This window comes from Triticum urartu, chromosome 2A (assembly GCF_056163025.1).
Source record: "Triticum urartu cultivar PI428250 chromosome 2A, HENAU_Tu73, whole genome shotgun sequence".
NCBI lineage: Eukaryota > Viridiplantae > Streptophyta > Magnoliopsida > Poales > Poaceae > Triticum > Triticum urartu.
This window is the reverse complement of record NC_141874.1, coordinates 359,764,476-359,780,587: the sequence shown is the minus strand read 5'-3', so window position 1 is coordinate 359,780,587 and position 16,112 is coordinate 359,764,476.

Genomic DNA, 16,112 nt, shown 5'->3' with positions numbered 1-16,112 from the left:
GATACTAAAATGCACACAAACAGTACGTGTTACCTTAACCTTGCCGCTGTTGTTGAACCATTGGATGTAGTAAGGATGTGGATGTGGTCTTGTGGTGAGAGATAGCTTCTCCACCATCTCCATGCTAGCCAAGTTATTGCAGCTCCCTCCATCTATGATCACGCGAACAGAACATTCCTTCACAACTCCCTTTGTATGGAACAAATTATGCCTCTGATTTTGCTCAGCTTGTGTAACCTGCACACTCAAAACACGTTGAGCAACTAAACATTCATACCTGTCAGCATCTTCAGGAGCCATGTATTGCGTCTCATGATCAGAACCGTCTCCACCGTGTTCTTCACGTGTAATAAGAGCCAAAGTCTCCTCATCATAGTCACTAGCGGACTCATACCCACCATCCTCAGTAACAATCATCACACGCTTAGATGGGCATTCTCTCGCATAATGACCTCCAGCCTTGCAACGTCGACAAATAATATCATGTGTTTGCCCCGTTGATGCCATGGATAAAGAAGAGCTCTTTGCAGGCCCAGAAGGTGTGCTCTTGGCAGATAGTGGTGATTGTGCCTGCTTTATTGTATCACGGTTGGAGGTGGCAGCCGACGGAGCCGCCGGTGTAGCAGAACGTGTGGAAGTAGATGATGCACGTGGTGTCCATGATGAAGGTCGACCTGCAGAAAAGTTAGTCCGCGCCAATGCCTGTCGATCCTGCACTTCACGTTCAGCTTTACAAGCAAGATGGAATAAACGAGTGATATTAGTATACTCCTTATACTCTAGAATCGTATGAATCTCTCTATTTAATCCACCCATAAAACGTGCAAGCATAGCTTCATTCTCCTCAACAATACCACATCTAATCATGCCAGTTTGTAATTCCTGATAATATTCTTCTACAGAATTTTTTCCCTGTCTTAAGCGCTGCAATTTTTGAAGTAATTCATGTTGATAATATGGTTGGACCTAACGAGTACGCATAGCAGTTTTCAAAGCAGCCCAAGTAGCCGGAATAGGATATAATCTACAATGCTCAGACCACCAAACACATGCAAAACTAGTGAATGCACAAACAGCAGCAGGAACACGTCTCTCCTCGGGATATTGTAAACATGTAAATCGTTGTTCAGTTTCTAACTCCCAAGTAAGATATATATCAGGAACATATCTACCCTCAAATGGTGGAATATTCAATTTTAGTTTAGGGAGATGGTCATGATCGCGTACCTGAGGGTCAGCCCTACCATTGCCATTATTTGCATGTGGACGACCTGGTGGTTGCTGTGCTGGTGGTGGCACGTAGTTCTGATTTTGATCAACCTCATCCTCATAATCTCCCACATAATCCTCCTCCTCCACATCAGCAGTAGGAGCCACAGAAGTATCAACAGCAGCACCAGCAGTTTGGCCCGACTGAAGAGGGACACGGCTCGCTCGGTGGAGGGCTGTTTCCCGACGTGGAGGTAGTCGATGTTGTTGCTGTTGTTGCAGAGGTGCGGCAGGAGCAGCCGGTGGTGGTGGTGGAAAACGCGAAAGCAATTCAGCAAACTTGTTATCGAGCTTTGTTTCAAACGTCTTCTCCATGCCATCTATCTTCTCCATGGCCTCTTCAAATCTGTTTATCACATCGTGCACCTGTCCACTCATCATTTGCTGAAACGTATCATGAAGCTCCTTGTTCATCAAGTTCTCCCAGTCAGTCTCGTCGGCTTGTGATCCTCGCATGGTTAGCAGCAATAGAAACACACAAGAATATGATCCTACAGACTACTAACAAGTGGTGGTGGTGGCGGGTGTCACAAATCCGTCAAGCAAATCTCAAATTCTTACCAGTTCTTACCCAGCAGCAGGCGGTGATCGGCAACCGTTGTAGTCAAAACTCTCAAAAGCTTGGATAGAGCGATTGCCAGGGAGAGTCAAACGCATGACGTAGATGTATGTGGAACTGGGAAGGCTTATAGTATGGTAGCAAAAAGGGTCAGCAATAATCAATTCAGAGATGCAAAGTTGAATAAACGCTCAACGACGGTACTGTGCTGGTCCTATGCTAGACCGTGCTAGAGACGCGAGCCTAGAACACTAACAAAATCACGGCGCTGCACGTAAATAAGGGAAAAGCACACTCTGGAACTCTTTTTTTTCACTCTTTTTTTTTGCGAAAAATCACTATAATGGCGAGTGTCTCAAAACTCTTCCCTCGTCAAACTGATAGGATGGGCACGAAATTTTTTTTTCACTTTTTTTCGGAAATCAGGGCAGCGACGACGAAAAAGTGCGACAAAAAATCACTATGATGGCACGTGGCTCAAAAGACTCAGAAAAGCCTAAAAATAGGATAGGGAAAAAAATTTACCCGTGAAAATTTTGGCCTAAAAACTGCCTGGGGGTCTCCAGACTTTTTTTTTCCGAGACCTACGCAGGCAAGGAAACACGAATCGGAATTTAGATTGATCTCAAGGACAAACCTAATATGAGAAGAACTCGGATTGGTGGTGGATATATGGTTGTGGTATATGGCAGCGGTGGTGGTATATGGTAGCGGTGGTGGTATATGGATACAGATTGGTGGTGGTATATGGATACGGATTGGTGGTGGTATATGGATATGGATTCAGAGTGGTGGAGGATAAGCAAAAGTGGTAGATGGGCGATGATGATGGTGCGGCGGCGGCGTGACAACTCATGACCAGAACTCGAAACTCTAAAAGACTAGACTCTAAGACCAGCAACTTGACACGACGATGCAACCGCAAATTCAACAAAGCAAAAACCCTAAAAAGATTATGCAAAGGCTCAGATTGGTTCGGATATGATGAACTAACCCTAATTTTTTTTCTGGCTTTTTCATGGACTGTAGGTATGAAGAACAGACTCGATCTAATCTACGAAAAACTATAAAATCTCACCGAGCAACCTGGAAATCTGATACCACTTGATAAAGGCTAAGGTGTCCCGATGTTTCGATGAGATGGTGGCTATCGTTTTCTGTGGGAGTCGACCTTGACGATCCGACTACGAACGTGCGAGATGTCGCGCCTTAGCAATCGCTAAACCAACTTCCGAGGGTTGTTGACCATGCGGGAGCACGATCAACCTGACCACGAGGGTCTGTTTCCTGCGAGCAAACGAAGAACAAGCAAGAAACTGAGATTGCAATCGGGATATTGCGAATATAAGATGAAAGCTTTATTGATCAAGGTGGGGTTCTGTGACGTCTTGGTCTGGTCGTTGGACACAAACAAAGTACGCGAAGTTGCAGCTATGGCGAACTTTTAATCTAAACAAAACCCAAAGTCTAAACGACGCCCTAAGGGCTGTATATATGAAGGAAGAGGGGGGAATTTCGTGGCCCTTGAGGGTGGGGTCCGAAACCAACCCTAACTCTTGTTTCCCCACACTTACGGGCTCTAAAAATAGCCTATACTTAAGTATTTCGAAATTACATGGGCCTGGGCCATTAATAAGGTGACGCAGCACCTAGAATAGCCTATGGACTAATATTATGAAGTGGCATCTTGTATATTTCGTACAAGGCTTCATGCACTCCTTATGGCGGCTTCAAAGTCCTGAAATCATCACTTGTAACTCCGTTCTTGATCCCCTTGCGCATGCCATCAACTCCATGCGTGTTCTTGCTCCAATGTTCATCCTTCTCCAAGCTAGGCCCTTCATTTGTAAGCAAAACAAATGTATCCAATTTAGGCAGCATCATGATCTCATGAACATTAGAATCATTACCAAGAAACGAAAGTACCTGGTAATTTAATTGGCGTGCGCGAGCTCTAGTAATTGGTCCAGTATATGTAACAGTAGGGGCTGTGGGTGTAACAATGGTATTGATGTCCTCATCAGAACTCGTCTCCCGGCTTTACTCAAACAAGACAAACAAGCTACAAGGATACAATGAACCACGTGCAAACTCAAACAACGCAATGCAAAGATGGTATGCTATGCGGAATGCGATGCGGGATGCAAAATGCAAGATATGACAGGAAATGCATGAACCTGGACTCAACATGGAAAACCAAGTGTGCCACTGGAAATATGAGATGAAATCGCTTGAAAACGTTATAAAGAACGCCGGAATCGGAGTTACGGTTTGGAAATGGCAAGCGATTCAAAAATGACACCGGTCTGCGATTTACAGCAAGTAGGCATCTAAATGCAATGAGATGAACATGCTACAGCAGCCAAAAATGACAACAAAATACATGGCATGGATGCAAACAAGATGCTTAACAAAAGTCTAGCACTGAGCTACGGCCAATTCATCCATTAACAGGTTCAAACAAGCATGGCAAAAATGCATATGACAAACAGATCTCAGACTTAGTGAAATTAACACTTGTCTGGAATTTCAGATCAGGTAGCCCTCTTTGGAGCATGAAAACTACATGCTACAGGACCTGAACATGGCAAAGTAAAGCATGGCATGGAGCTACTCAAAGAGCTTAACAAAAGTCCCTTAGTGACCTTGAGCCAAAAGGGATCAGAAAATACAATTGCAAGCACGTGAACATAGCAAAAACATAATCAGTTTTCAGACTTAGTGAAAACTGGCACATGCTGAAATATAACCCAAGTAGGCATGTTTATGAGCTCGATGCACTCACTAAAGTGCAAGTCATGGCAAGACAATCATGCACCCATCAAGAAGGCACAAAATGCAAGCCAGACATGGCAAGAACAATGGCATAGCAAGCACGGATCAACTACAACAACATCGGCAAAATTGCAAACAAGTTGACAATCTGCCCAGATTCACAAAGTAGCAAAAGTAGAGCTCGATTGACTCAAGCTAGGGTGCTCCATAAATGCAAACAAAGACAAGGATGGATAAAGCACTACAATATTAACAAAATATCCTTACTGATCATCCTCAAAAGAGGCACGGATCACTAGGAAACAATAAGAACATATGGCATCATGAGATAAATTGCTCCAGGACTTAGTGAAATCACTAAGTCCCTGAAAACAGAATTATCAATTGCACCACTTTGCAAGCTTGCACAAGTCACTACAAACATCACAAAAATACATGGGTTGCACCTCTGGAAAGATGGCAAAACCCTTAACAAAACATATGTAGAACTCATGGGCATAGCATGCACACATTAATCACGGCAAAAATGACAAAAGTGCTAAACGGAGTAGCAAATCTGACAAATAACTCAAGTAGCCCTCTTCTAACATCATTTCGGGCATCAAGATGAGCTCAAATGAAAATGATGCAATGTAATGAAATGATGTACTCTCTGAGGTGAACATTTTGATATGCTATATGCATGAATCGGAGCTACGGATGCAAAGTTACGGGGCTATGAACATGTGCATATGGACTGAGAATATCAGGGACTTAGTAAAAACAACCCTAGATCTAGGGTTTGACCGGTGCGGAATCCGAGGCAGGGCCGGCGCGCACTGTTCACGCTGGAGTTCGTCCCCAACATCACCGGAGTGGAGAGGAGAGGCCGGGCCGGGGCCGGCGGTGGCGGCCAGGCGAGGCGGCGGCGGCGGCGTGGGGCGGCGCGAGGCGGCGGCCGGGAGGCGGCCGCGCGCGGGCCGGGAGGTGGCGGCGCGGCGGCTCGGGCCGCGGCTGCGGGGACGGCGGTTGTGGCCACGTGGCGGCGCGGGAGAGGCTAGGCGTGGCGGAGCGGACGCGTCCGGTCCGTCCCGGACACGTCCGGCGGCGATGGTGGATGGATCTAGGGTTAGGGGAAGAGTGGAACCGCGAATTTGAAGGAGGGGGTCTATATATAGGCATAGAGGGAGCTAGGAGAGTCCAAATGAGGTGCGGTTTTCGGCCACGCGATCGTGATCGAATAATCTAGATGATGGAGCAGAGTTAGGTGGGTTTTGGGCCAAATTGGAGGGGTGTTGGGCTGCAACACACGAGGCCTTTTCGGTCCCTCGGTTAACCGTTGGAGTATCAAATGAAGTCCAAATGATACGAAACTTGACAAGCGGTCTACGGGTAGTAAACCAAGGCCGCTTGGCAAGTCTCGGTCCAATCCGGAAATGTTTAATCCCCACACACGAAAGAAGGCTAGAAATGACCACCGGAGGAGAACGAAGCACCGGAATGCAAAACGGACAACGGGAAAATGCTTGAATGCCTGAGACGAGCACGTATACAAATGCAATGCACATGATGGCATGATATGATATGCATGACAACGATAACAACACACGGAGACAAAACCCGAACCCGAGGAAATAAATATAACTTAACGCCGGAAACGGCAAGAGTTGGAGTACAAATAGGGAAAGTTATATTCGGGGTGTTACAACACTCCACCACTACGAAAGGATCTCGTCCAGAGATCTAGGACTGAAAGAACGCCGGGTACTCAGAATGGAGGTGATCCTCGGGTTCCCAGGTAGCTTCACGGTCGGAATGGTGTAACCACTTGACTTTGAGAAATTTGATTGACTTGTTGCGAGTCTTGCGTTCAGTCTCTTCAAGAATAGCAACTGGGTGCTCACGATAAGAGAGATCTTCTTGGAGCTCAATGTCCTCGAAGTTGACGGTGCCGTCAGGAGTCTTGAAGCACTTTTGAAGCTGAGAGACATGGAACACGTCATGAACATTTGCAAAGTTTGAAGGAAGCTCGAGTTGATAGGCAAGGTCGCCTCTCTTGCTGACAATCTTGAAAGGTCCCACGTATCTAGGAGCAAGCTTCCCTTTGATACCGAAGCGACGAGTACCTTTTATAGGAGAGACGCGGAGGTAAACATGATCTCCGATCTCGAAAGCCAAATCACGGTGCTTACTATGATAGTGGCTCTTTTGGCGGGATTGGGCTGCTTTGAGGTTATCACGAATGACTTTGCACATTTGTTCTGCCTCTGTGATTAAGTCATTACCCAAAAGCTGACGTTCACCGGTTTCAGACCAGTTGAGAGGGGTACGACACTTCCTGCCATACATAATTTCAAATGGGACCTTTCCCGAACTTGCTTGAAAACTGTTGTTGTAGGAGAATTCAGCATAAGGAAGACAATCCTCCCACTTCATGCCGAAGGAGATCACACACGCCCTGAGCATATCTTGAAGAATCTGGTTGACACGCTCGACTTGACCGCTAGTTTGAGGATGGAAAGCTGTGCTGAAGCGGATGTTGGTGCCCATGGCCTTCTGAAAAGAATCCCAAAACTTCGAGGTAAAGATGCTGCCACGGTCTGAAGAGATCACTTGTGGAATACCGTGCAGAGAGACAATTCGAGAGGTATAGAGTTCCGCCAATTGAGCTGCAGTGATCGACTCTTTGATAGGCAGAAAGTGAGCCACTTTGGTGAGTTTGTCGATGACAACGAGTATAGCACCATTGCCACGCTTGGACTTTGGAAACCCAGTCACGAAGTCCATTTCAATGTGGTCAAAATTCCATTCTGGAATGGCAAGAGGTTAGAGGAGACCTGCTGGCCTTTGGTGTTCTGCCTTCACTCTTCTGCAGACATCACATTCATTCACGAATTGAGCAATCTCGCGCTTCATTCGAGTCCACCAATAAGCTTCCTTGAGGTCCTGATACATCTTCGTGCTCCCAGGGTGGATGGAGAGGAGAGAATTGTGAGCCTCGTTCATGATCACTTTACGGAGGTCACCTTTGGGTACAACAATACGATCCTCGAAGAAGAGAGTGTCCTTGTCATCAAGGCGGTAGCACTTGTACTTGGACTGACTCTTGGCAATCCCAATCTTCACCTTTTTCACCATAGCATCAAGAAGCTGGGCTTGGCGAATCTGGTCTTCCAAGGTAGGACAAACTTGAAGGTTGGCGAGGAAACCTTGAGGAACAATTTGCAAATTAAGTTTGCGGAAAGCTTCACAAAGCTCGGGTTGATAAGGCTTAAGAATTAGACTGTTGCAGTAAGCTTTCCTGCTCAATGCGTCAGCAATCACATTAGCCTTGCCTGGAGTATACTCGATACTCGGATTATACTCTTGAATCATTTCGACCCATCGAGTTTGCCTGAGGTTGAGATTAGGCTGAGTGAAGATGTACTTGAGACTCTTGTGATCAGTGAAAATGTCCACTTTTCTTCCCAATATAAGATGTCTCCAAGTCAACAGAGCATGCACAACTGCCGCCAACTCGAGATCATGAGTGGGGTAGTTCTTCTCATTAGGCTTCAACTGGCGAGATGTATAAGCAACAACTTTCTTCTCTTGCATCAATACTGCGCCAAGACCTTGGAGAGAGGCATCACAAAAGTCCTCGTACGGCTTGGATTCATCAGGCGGAGTCAGAACTGGAGCAGTGATCAATTTCTCTTTCAAAGTGTTGAAAGCAATATCACACTCCGGAGACCAAACGTACTTGACGTGCTTCTGGAGAAGATTAGAGAGAGGCTTCGCGATCTTAGAAAAGTTTTCAATGAAAATTCGGCAATAGCTTGCGAGACCGAGGAAGCTACGGAGTTACTTCATGTTCTGAGGAGGTTCCCAATTCACAATTGCAGACACCTTCTCAGCATTCACGGCAATGCCCTTGGCAGAGATGATATGACCAAGATTAAGAACCTCATCGAGCCAAAATTCACACTTGGAGAACTTGGCGTAGAACTGATGTTCTCTGAGCTTATCAAGAACCAAACGCAAGTGCTTGGCATGATCTTCCTTGTTCTTCGAGAAAACCAGAATGTCGTCGAGGTAGACCAAAACGAAGTCATTGGTGTAGGCGTTGAAGATGAAATTCATCATGCGAGAGAACGTCGGAGGAGCGTTGACGAGGCCAAAAGACATGACAGTGTATTCATATGAACCAAAGCTTGTCCTAAAAGCCGTCTTTGGAATATCTTGCTCAGGAATTCGAATCTGATGATAACCCATACGGAGATCAAGCTTGGAGAATACTCAAGCACCTTTGAGTTGTTCGAACGGCTCATTGATGTTGGGAAGTGGATATTTGTTCTTGATAGTCTTCTTGTTCACTAGACGGTAATCAACACAAAGTCGGTCCGTTCCATCCTTCTTCTTCACAAAAAGAACACCACAACCCCACAGAGAAGAACTAGGCCGGATGAGACCCATTTTCTCTTGAATATCGAGTTGCTTCTTCAGCTCCTTCAACTCTTCAGGTCCGAGCTTGTAAGGACGTTTGCAAACAAGTTCCGTGCCAGGCTTAAGATCAATAACAAATTCAACAGGCCGGTGCGGAGGCATTCCTGGAAGCTCTTCTGGAAAAATGTCTTGATATTCGCAAACGACTGGAATTTGCGAGATAGCGTCCAATTCACCCTTCTCATTGAGAGAAAACAGACGGATGGTATTATCCCGAGCGGCAAACACAATTACATCCTCAGACGAATGAGTCAATTGAATCTGCCTAGCAGCACAATCAAGATGTGCCTTGTGCTTAGAAAGCCAATCCATCCCGAGAATAAGATCAATATCCGAGTCACCGAGAACCGTTGGGGAAGCCAAGAACTTGTAGTCACCCAAAGTGATAGTAACATCCGGAACGATGGAGTTAGCATGCATGCGCTTACCGGGAGAGACAACTGCTAAAGGACTAGGCAAAACTTGCGAAACCAATTCATGCCTATTTGTAAACTATCTCAACATGAAGCAATGCGATGCACCAGTGTGAGAAAGAACTTTTGCAGGTATATCATTAACAGGAAGGTTACCCATGATCACATCTGACGAGTCCTCTGCCTAAGCTGCATTCATCAAGTTGACCTTGGCGTGCTTGGGGTTATGCTTGACCATAGCTGTACTTGTCGATCTGATAGGAGGAGGAGGAGGAGGAAGACGCCTCTGGTTGAAACACTTGTTGGCATAGTGCCCCTTCTGTTGGCACTTGTTGCACATGACCTCTGAAAGCGGACGGTGATACGGAGCACTCAATCTTCGAGGTTGAGACGAATTCTTGTTCTGAAAGCCAGGGTTGGGTGGGTGGAAAGAACCACTGCCACCTTTGCTCTTCTGCTGATACAGCTGATGGAACGGAGGAGGAGGAAGCCAATACTTCTGCTGCTTGGCCACTTGAGTAGAGGAAGAAGGAGTAACATCTCTGACTCGCTTCTTGGAAGCGTCGCACCTCAACTGAGCAGCCTCTTGCTTCAGTGCCATGTTGTAGAACTCATCGTATCTCAAGGGTTCAAAGAGGACAAGAGCGAGCTGAATTTCTTCTCTGAGACCACCCCTGAACTGATATATCATGCTCTTCTCATCAGGGACGTCCTGCTTAGCAAAGCGGGCGAGCTTCTGGAACAACTTGTTGTAGTCATAGACAGATAAAGAGCCTTGCTTCAGATTGCGGAATTCCTCACGCTTGCTTTCAACCACGCTCTGGGGAATATGATGAGCTCGGAAATCTCGGCGGAAATCATCCCAAGTGATAACACGTCCACCTCTGGAGTCCTTGTACTGCTGGAACCATTCTGCAGCTTGATCTTTGAGTTGGAAGGAAGCAAACTTAACAAAGTCCTCAGGCCTGACGTTACTACACTCGAAATGCTTACACAGATCCACAAGCCAATCATCAGCATCGGTTGCCTCAACACAATTGCTGAAAGTCTTTGGCCCGTTAGCAAGGAACTGGTTGAGTGTAGCAAAGTGATTCTGATTGCTGCCTTGATTCCCTTGGTTTCCTTGATTGCGCTCTTGAAGAATTTGCATGATCAACTGTGTGTTTGCATTGGTTGCGGCCATCACAGCTTGCCATGCCTCTAGAGGAGGTGGAGGTGGTGGCCGATCAGGATTCGGAGTCGTGCGCGTTGGAGGAGCCATCCTGAAGAGGTTGACCACCATTAGCACATTGACAGACAAATAATGAAGCTGAATCCAACGGAATAAAAATTGCAACATATAGTCTTCACATCCGAACAAAAATGAACGAATGCATTCCTCTTGAAATGGTCACATATCCATAAATTGAGAAGCCATGTAGAATTAAGGTAGAGAAATAAATCAACAAGGTACGGATCAAGAACGAATAATCGGTAAGAAATCCCAATCTCAAACCAATATCCGTGGAAGAAGGACTAGAGCTACTAGAATTCCCACCTATGAAACTCCCGAACCTTTCCGGTTATGCAATCAGGTGTTGGGGATACAGGGGAAGCATAATATCTCACCCAAATCTAGCAATTCCTACATCCAGCTGTATCCATCCTTCAACACATAACCAAGAAACCTTCGGAAACCATCTACCTCAACCTTCGAAAAGTATCCGTTATACAAGTTATGGCGATACTCCCGAACTCCCGCCCCAGTACTGGGTGGCGTCGAGGTTATCTCACCAACGAACTGCATAAAAGAGATTTTCGATGTCGGCGTACTAGACTCAGGTATTCCAGAACTGCAATGTTAAAATTATGATGACAACACCTCAGAGCTCAACTCCCCGGGACACTTCCACTAAACCCCTGACAGGAGGCACCAAGACAATGTTCTCATCATAAAACCATCGGAACGATTCCAAGATACCCGCGTGATCCTAAATTTTTTTAGTGAAATTTGAGAAGAGAAGAGTCAAAACTCTACGTCAGGATGCCTTACCGGAGCGATGAGGAGACTGGGAAGTAAAAAGAATTCTTAATCTCTCCGATATATAATCATAAAGACCCAAAACATTTTTCTAGACACAACTCGGCCGCTAAAACGATCAAGCAATGGGGCTCTAAGGTCGGGGAAGGCTCTGATTACCAACTTGTAACACCCTCGATGCGACTATAGCTCCCACGTGTCGAGGCACGACTTAGAGACATAATCGCATTGAAGGCATATGTCGCAAGTTAGGCAATCTTCACAACATCCCATGTAATATAAATAATAAAGGGGAGATAACATAGTTGGCTTATACTCGCCACGTCAATCAAGGACATAAATAACATTACATCATCCAAACACTCATGGCCCGACTACGGCGCCAAAATAAAAGATAACCCAACATGCGACAATGGTCCCGTTCACCCCCAACTGGGCACCACTACTGATCATCGGGAAAGGAAACATAGTAACATTGAGAGTCTTCGTCGAACTCCCACTTGACCTCGTACGCGTCTCCTGGAGCGGAATCATCAGGCCCTGCATCTGGTGTAATAGTAATCTGTGAGCCATAGGGACTCAGCAATCTCGCACCCTCGCGATCAAGACTATTTAAGCTTATAGGTAAGGCAAGGTAAATATAGGTGGAGCACCAGCAAGTGACTAGCATATATGGTGGCTAACTTATTCGCAAAAGAGAGCGAGAAGAGGAGGCAAAGCACGAGCGAGAAAATAGAGAACAACCTGCGCAAACATTACTCCAACACCATGTCCACTTCCCGGACTCCGCCGAGAAGAGGCCATCACGGTAACACACTCAGTTGATTCATTTTAATTAAGTTAAGGTTCAAGTTATCTACAACCGGACATTAACAAATTCCCATGTGCCCATAACCACGAGCACAACTTTCGAAAGTTCAAATCCCTGCAGGGGAGTCCCAACTTAGCCCATGAAAAGCTCTCACCGGTAGCTGACAGGTGGACCAACACTCAGAGGAGCACTGGCCCGGGGGGGTTAAAATAATGATGACCCTTGAGTCTGCAGAACCCAAGGGAAAGAAAAGGCTAGGTGGCAAATGGTAAAACCAAGGTTGGGCATTGCTGGAAAAGCTTTAATCAAGGCGAACTATCAAGGGGTTCCCATAATAACCCAACCGCGTAAGGAACGCAAAAATCCGGGAACATAACACCCATATGACGGAAAACTAGGGCGGCAAGAGTGGAACAAAACACTAGGCGAGAGGCCGAGCCTTCCACCCTTTACCAAGTATATAGATGCATTAAGATAACATAGCAATATAATGATATCCCAACAAGTAAATAAAAGATGTTCCAACAAGGAACGGCCTCCAATCTTCACCTGCAACTAGCAACGCTATAAGAGGGGCTAAGCAAAGTGGTAACATAGCCATCAACGGTTTGCTAGGACAAGGTGGGTTATAGGTTTGACATGGCAAAATGGGAGGCTTGCAAGCAAGTGGTAGGCATCGTAGCATTGGCATAGCAAAAGAGCGAGCAAACTAGCATAGCAAAGATAGTAGTGATTTCGAGGGTATGATCATCTTGCCTGCACAGTTGTCAGAGTTGACTGGATCCTCAAAAGCAAACTCAATGGGCTCGTCGTTAGCGAACTCGTCTCCCGGCTCTACTCAAACAAGACAAACAAGCGTGCAAACTCAAACAACGCAATGCAAAGATGGCATGCGATGCGGGATGCAAAATGAAAGATATGACAGGAAATGCATGAACCTGGACTCAACTTGGAAAACCAAGTGTGCCACTGGAAAGATGAGATGAAATCGCTTGAAAACGATATAAGGAACGCCGGAATCGGAGTTACGGTTTGGAAATGGCAAGCAATTCAAAAATGACACCAGTCTGCGATTTACAGCAAGTAGGCATTTAAATGCAATGAGATGAACATGCTACAGCAGCCAAACATGACAACAAAATACATGGCAGGGATGCAAACAAGATGCTTAACAAAAGTCTAGCACTGAGCTACGGCCAATTCATCCATTAACAGGTTCAAACAAGCATGGCAAAAATGCATATGACAAACAGATCTCAGACTTGGTGAAATTAACACTTGTCTGGAATTTCAGATCAGGTAGCCCTCTTTGGAGCATGAAAACTACATGCTACAGGACCTGAACATGGCAAAGTAAAGCATGGCATGGAGCTACTCAAAGAGCTTAACAAAAGTCCCTTAGTGACCTTGAGCCAAAAGGGATCAGAAAATACAATTGCAAGCACGTGAACATAGCAAAAACATAATCAGTTTTCAGACTTAGTGAAAACTGGCACATGCTGAAATATAACCCAAGTAGGCATGTTTATGAGCTCGATGCACTCACTAAAGTGCAAGTCATGGCAAGACAAGCATACACCCATCAAGAAGGCACAAAATGCAAGCCAGACATGGCAAGAACAATGGCATAGCAAGCATGGATCAACTACAACAACATCGGCAAAATTGCAAACAAGTTGACAATCTGCCCAGATTCACAAAGTAGCAAAAGTAGAGATCGATTGACTCAAGCTAGGGTGCTGCATAAATGCAAACAAAGACATGGCTGGATAGAGAACTACAATATTAACAAAACATCCTTACTGATCATCCTCAAAAGAGACACGGATCACTAGGAAACAACAAGAACATATGGCATCATGAGATAAACAGCTCCAGGACTTAGTGAAATCACTAAGTCCCTGAAAACAGAATTATCAAGTCCACCACTTTGCAAGCTTGCACAAGTCACTACACACATCACAAAAATACATGGGTTGCACCTCTGTAAAGATGGAAAAACCCTTAACAAAACATATGTAGAACTCATGGGCATAGCATGCACACATTAGTCATGGCAAGAATGACAAAAGTGCTGGACTTCGGAAGGGGATCTATTTATAAAGGTAGAGGGAGCTAGGAAGCTCCAAATGAGGTGCGGTTTGCGGCCACACGATCGTGATCGAACACTCTAGATGATAGAAGGGGTCTAGGTGGGCTTTAGGCCAAATTGGAAGGGTGTTGGGATGCAACACACACGAGGCCTTTTTGGTCCCTCGGTTAACCGTTGGAGTATCAAACGAAGTCCAAATGGTACGAAACTTGACAGGCGGTCTACCGGTAGTAAACCAAGGCCGCATGACAAGTCGCGGTCCAATCCGAAAACGTTTAACCCCCACACACGAAAAGAGGTAGAAAGGACCACTGGAGGACATAGGAGCGCCGGAATGCAAAACGGACAACGGGGAAAATGCTCGGATGCATGAGACGAACACATATGCAAATGCCATGCACATGATGACATGATATGAGATGCATGACAAAGACAACAACACACGGAGACAAAAACCGGACAACGGAGAAATAAAATAACTTAGTTCCGAAAACGGCAAGAGTTGGGATACAGGTAAGGTAAATTACATCCGGGGTGTTACATCAAACACCGTGTGCCGCGCCTCAGGAGGAAGAGCCGGAGCCTGAAGCCTCATACGGTCACCGTAGCCAGAGAAGGTCCACATTTGCCGGGAGTGGCGTTGAAGCGGAGCGATGCGACATCGGATGAACTCCTTCACCACCATGGGCGCCGTCACTCCAAGGTCCTTCAGCCTGGCCAGCCGGTGCCATACATGGCCGAGCTGCCGATCGGCAAGCTTTGCGTGCCCCCGACCGGAGCTCGGAGCAGCTGGCATCCGTGGGAGCAGCAGCAGGGGGCTGCGCACACCAACGTCCACAAACACCCAGCGCTTCCTCAAGCCTTCGAGGACCGGTGAGAGCTCAAATTTGATCCCCGAGCCGGCCATCGCCGCGACGGCCTGAAGGGATACACACCTTGAGCACTGGAGAGGATCTGTCTGGTGCAGCGAGAAGAAGTAGCGAAGAAAGTCCACGGAAGGGGCAATGCCCACCATGGCTTCACAGACGAAGGCAAAGACAACAAGGAGGATGATGGATTGGGGATCAAGATGCAGCGCATTAATCTGGTAATGCGAGAGCACCGCGTTGAAGAAATCAGAGATGGGGGGAATCAGGCTTGCCCAGATGGCGTGAAGATGGATGGGGACCTTGGTGACCGTCTTGTCAATTTCGGCAAGGGAAGCAGGCTATGCCACCATCGCCCCCACTCATTGAAATCGGTGGCAAGCGCCGGGCGCACCTTTCTGATCGCCTCTTGGTTGAGCAGCACTGACCACTCGATGGCGGGCTCGAAGACCAGCATCGCGGGGGCCGAGGTACGGGACTCCTTCTTCCCCTTCTTCTTCCGGCTGCCTTCCGGAAGATGAGGGAGCTACAGAGAGTGGGGGGAGTTGGTGTCAGATTGGACCGAGGGAAGAAATTCGCTGCCTTCCGGAAGATGAGGGAGCTACAGAGAGTGCTGCCTGTAAAGGAGGCGGAGCTATGAAGACGACAGTCGTTGCCTAGCCAGGCGGAAATCGTGGCTGCGTGGGGAAGTGGAGGCTCCCACGTCCCGTCAGTTGCTATGCGTCAATCGAGGCCGCAGGCTATTGGGGTCGGCGACGCTCCGCACTTGCCCTTTGGCTTTGCCTCGAAGCCAAGTCCGAGCACGCCTTGGGCCCGGGGGCTACTGTCGGTGTCCTGGGAACG